This window comes from Monopterus albus, unplaced genomic scaffold (assembly GCF_001952655.1).
Source record: "Monopterus albus unplaced genomic scaffold, M_albus_1.0 scaffold111.1, whole genome shotgun sequence".
Lineage (NCBI taxonomy): Eukaryota > Metazoa > Chordata > Actinopteri > Synbranchiformes > Synbranchidae > Monopterus > Monopterus albus.
In genome coordinates, this window is record NW_018127991.1 from 1,194,440 (window position 1) to 1,201,728 (window position 7,289).

The following is a 7,289-nucleotide window of genomic DNA, read 5'->3' on the forward strand; positions in this document are numbered from 1 at the left end:
CGCGTGGCTCAGCGACAGCCCCGAAACCTGACAGATCTAGAGGAGATCTGTGTGGAGGAGTGGGCCAAAATCCCTGTTGCAGTGTGTGCAAACCTGGTCAAGAACTACAGGAAACGTTTGACCTCTGTAATTGCAAACAAAGGTTTCTGTGAGTGGAGTAAAGGTGGACTTTTTCAAGGCACAGTAACAGGTCTTTGAGAGCCAGAATTCTTGCTGTTTCTCAGGTGTTCAAATACTTATGTTCAGCAGTGCAAGACAAATAAATTCTTTAAAAATCATACAATGTGATTTCCTGAAAATGTTTTTTAATTCTGTCTCTCAGAGTGGGAATGCACCTACAAAGTGAATTTCAGACCCCTCCATGATTTCTAAGTGGGAGAACTTGCAAAATCGCAGGGTGTTCAAATACTTCTGTTCCTCACTGTATATATTTGGCGTTATAATGGCCGCAAAGCTAATCTAGAGGTACCCAAGATTAAACATTAAATGGGTGGAAATGGGCTTGCCATGGGCTCTTTAAACTCTTGATAAAATTTAATCAGTCTTCAAATCATGTTCCTGACATTCATTAAAGACAGCACTTAACATTCCTGAGATAAAAGACAAGCTACATGTGTGAATTAATGCCTTTTTCTGTGATTGTGCTACAGTGCACTCTTTCGACATAATAAAACAGTGTCACATATTTCCGTGATTTTAATTATAATCAGATTTCTCAAAGGGCAAACACACTGGTTGCTCATTGGCAAATATATGAAAAGAAAAAACAACTAGAACTGGAAAGCACCTTAGAACAAAAGATAAAACAACTCACAGATTTACATTCTCAAAACCCTAGCGAACAAACACAAATTGAAATAAGCTAACTAAAAATGCAACTTGAAAATATTGTGATGACTATGCAGGGTTAGTGGCAGCGGCAAGCATTATGTGAATGTGTAAATAGTTAAGCATAACAGTGTGGTATAATCCTGAGTTATTGTGTTTTACGGTTCTTGTTATTGTTGTATTCTGAGGGGTTAAAAACGACTGTTGGGTTCATGCTGTGTGTGGCGGGTTGCATCAAGCATTCGGTGCTCAAACCTGTTGACTGCTGTTCGATTGGAAGTGTTTTGCTGTATTATGCCTGTGTGTGTTAGTCTGTTGTTGCCGGTGACGGAGAGAATAAAGACAACAGAGAGCTGGCTGGTTGTTGTGATATGAGAACAGTGAATTACGCCACTGAAGAGCATTTCAGGGTGAGGGTGCACACTGTGCCAGTGATATAAGGGGTAGATGTGATCCTCGAGGGATTGTTAAAGCTGTGCTGTGCACGGAGCCCGGTCTAACAGTGTTAGTCTTACATAGGTGATAGCACTCCGCTAGCTAGTTAGCTGCACAGTTAGCATTAGCTCCTCTCCTCCACGCCGGAGGTCGTTACAATATTATATATAAAAAAGCGCAATTTCTCATTCAACAACTCAAATAAACTTTCAGTATAGCAACAAAACAGGTAATTATCTGGCTAATCAATTACAATGCAAAAAGGAAAAAGCATCAGTCCCATCCATACTCAGTGCTAGAGGTGAAATTGTTCATAATCCACAAGATATTAATAATGTATTCCAAACCTTTTACAGTAAACAAAAAAAAACCTTTTACAGTAAACTTTACTCCCCCAATTACAACGCAGATTAATCAGAAATAGACACTTTCTTAGATAGTTTAGAACTGCCAACATTACCCAGAGAACAAGCTGACAGATTAGATGCTCCTCTCACTATCGGTGAACTCCATGAAGCACTGATTTCAATGCCAAATAACAAAGCACCCGGACCTGATGGACTACTAGCTCAATTTTATAAACATTTTTGGCAAATGCTATCACCACTGTTTCTCAGAGTCACCACAGAAATTAGACACCTCCACAATACCAACACACATGAACACAGCTATCATGACACTCTTATTAAAACCAAACAAAGACCCAATCCACCCTTGTAGTTACTGTCCCTTATCACTTATTAATTCAGACTTTAAAATCATTACCAAAGCCCTAGCTACTAGAATAGAGACAGTCACCCCAATACTAATCCACCCAGACCAAACAGGTTTCAGGAATGCTTCAGACAACATCCGTAGATTATTTAATTTAATTATTCTTGCACAACAAAAACAAACCAAAACCATAGTTTTATCACTAGATGCAGAGAAAGCATTTGACAGAGTTAACTGGACATTTCTCTTTTGTACATTATGCAGATTTGGGTTTTGAGAGTCGCTCATCCATTGGATAAGAACACTGTACACATCACCTATAGTAGGGCGACAATAAGTACAAATGGGATCAGGTCACAAAGTTTCATTTTACAGCAGGTTACCAGACAAGGATGCCCACTCTCACCATCTCTATTCGCCATTTTCATCGAACCTCTCACAGCAGCTATACGACAGAACAATATAATTAAAGGAATACAAGAACCTTACTCAGAACACAAAATTAGATGATTTATTATTATATTTACAGGATCCCTATAATTCCCTACAGGAAACTTTACAAATTATTAACACACTTTCTAAGATCTCAAACTATACAATAAACTGGAATAAATCCACCATACTACCACTCTCTGAGGATGCCTGGGATTATGCAGCTCAAGACTCCTCCCCCCAATTCTGCACAGGCAACATTAAATATCTTGGTATTAATATCTCTCCCAGGCTGTCAGAACTTTTTAATCTCAGCTACACCCCCCTGCTAAAAAAGATAGAAGATGATTTTAAACGTTGGTCCAATCTTCCTTTCTCACTCATCGGTCGAATAGCTACTGTCAAAATGAAAACTCTACCTCAAATCAACTATCTGTTTACAATGCTTCCCACAATATCCACAGATAAATTGTTTAAATCCCTTGATTCTTTAACTTGACAATTTTATTGGAAAAACAAGAAACCCAAAATTTCTCTATCTACACTCCAAAAGAAGAAATCACTAGGTGGTCTAGAAGCACCAAATTTCCAATATTACTGCTTGGCAAATCAGCTACAGTATTTAGTCAAATGGGTTCAGAAGGATAGTTACAACAGCACATGGATAGAATTAGAGCAAAATTAGTGTAAAAATAACTTAAATAACTCGGTTTCAGACCTCCCTTTTCTACCAAACTCTACTAAGAAAATGAATCACTGTAAGAACATCACAATCCTCTTAACTCTGACAGCCTGGCTAAATCATCACTTGCACCATGTAGATACACTCCAATTTGGCACAACCCTGATTTTCAATTCGCCATTTTCATCGAACCTCTCACAGCAGCTATACGACAGAACAATATAATTAAAGGAATACAAGAACCTTACTCAGAACACAAAATTAGATGATTTATTATTATATTTACAGGATCCCTATAATTCCCTACAGGAAACTTTACAAATTATTAACACACTTTCTAAGATCTCAAACTATACAATAAACTGGAATAAATCCACCATACTACCACTCTCTGAGGATGCCTGGGATTATGCAGCTCAAGACTCCTCCCCCCAATTCTGCACAGGCAACATTAAATATCTTGGTATTAATATCTCTCCCAGGCTGTCAGAACTTTTTAATCTCAGCTACACCCCCCTGCTAAAAAAGATAGAAGATGATTTTAAACGTTGGTCCAATCTTCCTTTCTCACTCATCGGTCGAATAGCTACTGTCAAAATGAAAACTCTACCTCAAATCAACTATCTGTTTACAATGCTTCCCACAATATCCACAGATAAATTGTTTAAATCCCTTGATTCTTTAACTTGACAATTTTATTGGAAAAACAAGAAACCCAAAATTTCTCTATCTACACTCCAAAAGAAGAAATCACTAGGTGGTCTAGAAGCACCAAATTTCCAATATAGACTGAATGAATGAAGAGAAGTAAATATACAACACAGACTTATAAGGATAAGGATAATCACCTTTATTGGCCAATTATGCTACACACAAGGAATTTGTTTCCAGTACAGAACCGAGGCACCCATCTGTGGCGCCAACTTAACTGATGGCTCTAACCATCAGGGTTCAGTGTCTTGCCCAAGGACATTTCGACTACAGGCATTGAGATTTGAACCTTCAACCTTCCGGTTGGAGACGTCTGCTCTACCCACTGCACTGTTGCCTCCCCTGTTATATGGCATTACCGTCTGTTTCTGCAGGGCTACAGTATTACACTATACAGTAAATGTCCATATTTCAAATGAAGTGCTTTGTCAAATTTCCAAACACTTTCAGAAAGTATAAAAATGATCAGATTAAAAAAAAAAATCTGTCAGTAAAAGTATTATAAAAATGTATCTGTGAAATGAAAATGCACAATTTTTGATTTAAGGTGCATTCATAAACACTCATGTCAAGTCAAGTGAAAATGGGACAAGAGGTGTCTCTTAGCTACACCACCGCCCTCCATGACACTGTGCTGCCTACAGCTCTCTTGTTATTTCAGCTTCTCTGTCCTGTGTTGTCAAATTACGGTCCATCAATTAGCCCTGTCTGCCACCTAACCAAATTTGTAAGAACACTGAAAAAAAGGATTTGTTGGATTTACTTGATTGTAATGTGTACATCGGTCCCACACAATGATAATGTGTAAAACCAACATAATTTTCTTTAGGGGTTAACTTGTTTGAATTATGTTAACAGAGGAAATATGAATGAATTGTGTTGCATATACTAGTATAATTTGTGTAAATCCAAAGACCCAGTGAATCCTTTTTTTCAGTGAAAAACCCACTCCTCATTTCAATCTTTCAGAATTGGAAATCAAAAAAATCAATACACATAAACCACTGGACCAACCTTCTGACAGAATACATCACATTAGAGAAAATGGCATCCACTCACAAGAATAGTTTATCTGCTTTTTATGACAAATGGAACCCATTTTTAACACATTTCATCTTGAATCAAATACCTGGGGCTGAGGCCACGCACATTCCCACCAACCTCTAAAATGTAACAAGTTGATTTTATTAGTAGTACTGTTATCATCATTATTATTGGTCTTTTTTTGGTCTTTATTTACTTCCCCTCCTTTTCCCTCTCTTGCATTTCATAGACTGCATAAGACTCTATATCCTTTTGTAATGTCATGTAACTGTTGTCTTGTCTCCCATGTTCAGTACTGTTTTGTTAATGTGTTTCTTTGTTTCAATAAAAAAAAAAAAAAGCAAATATATGATGGACACTGCGTCACCACTTCCCTCCACTATGCAAAAGGGAAGCCAATATATCGTGAATATGGCAGCTGCCATCTTACATTTTTAAAACCAGATTCTGTGCGATAACAACCAGAAGTGGAGCAATAGCATTGGACCACCAATCAAAGCTGTCAAATCAACCAAAATACACCTCTTTTAATATCAATTAACTTATTAAAAACAAATTTACCTGAAAACGGCCACTTGTACAGGCATCAGCCTGATAATATTTACCAAAAGCCATAGAAGTGACCTCTGTGGAAAATCTTTTAGGATTTGTACTTTGAGTTTATAGGTTGGCTTATGTCCCATCCACTAAAATGGAGGAGGCAGGATTTATGAACTTTACTGCAACCACCACCGGGGGGTGATCATGTTGCGGTGGTTTCACTTCTGGGAGTTGTCATGGCGTGCATATTTTTTTACAGCTGATGGGTGGACTACAAACCAACTTGAAAGGTGTATGCTTAAGTTTCCTTCTAATTTTATTTCTTGACAACTGGCAAAACTGCTATTAAATCTGGGATGAATATCCAAGAGAATGTCAGTTAATAGTAGTGTGCCCATGACTTTTTCTCTCGCACCACCAGTAGAACAAGCTGGAACTACTCTTAACTATGAGAAAAGCAAAATAATGTGACTCACTTCATCCAACATATTGCAGGGTACAGTTAATATGGTCTTTATTTCTGTCTAATTGTTCCTTATTTTTCTTACCTCTGTGTAAGCCACAGATTAAGTATGATTCATGATCAAATAAAGGAACAAAATACACAGTGGACAAGAAAAACTGAATCAAAGTTTTCATTTTTTGACGTTCTGCCAGATTTGTACACTCAGATATTTGAACGCAGCGGGTGACAGATGAAACACAAACATCAGTGCATATTCAGCAAGCCTCTGATCTCTATTTGTGTGGTGTTGATTAACTTGTGAATGTTCTCTCTGTTTGTGTGCCCTTTGAATTTCCACACGTATATGAATCATTTATCACAATTTCACATTTTTAACAAGCTTGTGCTATTTTTTGTCTCCAGCACTGAAGAAGAAATGTTTAACTGCTGAAGTTCAAGCTTCAAGAATTACTTAAGTCTATAATTTTCATATTTTCTTGATTCTTTCTTTATGTTTTGTGCAGGGGGTGACAAATATGGATTGGAGTCAAATTACTCTTACTACTATCCTTAAAGGGAACCAATCGCTGCCTTCAGGATCATTTTTAAATTTGAGGCCCACGACTGAAAGAATGAGAACAAAAACTTATCATTGTGTCATTTGTTTTTTGCCAACAATTTGTTTGTCTTCAATAGGATTGCTGTTTGTAAAGTTGGACTTGGGACAATGCAATATGAGTCTGAAATAGGGGAAACAAAACGTAAAATTACGAGAAAAGGGGGAAGTGTATTAATAATGGTAATTGAGAAGAGGAAGAGCAGTTGCTAAGTAACGTTGACAGGAAGGCGGGGCAACCACCCGAGTACAGTTTCCGGGTTAGACAGAGGGAAAACATATGTGTAGCGTAGGTTATCCGACTGCAGCAGAGTGCAGATGAAGAGTGTGTGCTAAAGTCCCGAGTCATCAGGCAGGGTGTCCAGCATTATTCTTCTTCTTATGTCGTACCTGTCTCCCATCCCTCTCATACCTTCACTTCGTTTTCACAGATATCCATAATACAACTTAAGAAATGTATGTGTCAACTGAAATCTGCAGCGTCCCCTTTGGACCCCCTACCTGGAAAGATTTTTAAAGAGTCGATTGACATCATTGGCCCTTGGGTGGTCATTTTTATCAACTCCTGCTTCAGCTCAGGGCTAGTCCCTCAGACTCTGAAGCATGCAATAATTAGACCACTGCTCAAAAAGCCCAACCTTGACTCAACTCTGGTAGGAAATTTTCGCCCGATATCTCTTCTCCCTTTTTTGTCTAAAGTCATGGAGAAGTTGGTCTCTGCCCAGCTCGAAGCTCACCTAGATCGGCTTGAAATGGTTGACAAATTTCAATCCGGATTCAGATCTAAACATAGCACTGAATCCGCATTAATCAAAGTACATAATGATATTGCATTGTCCCTG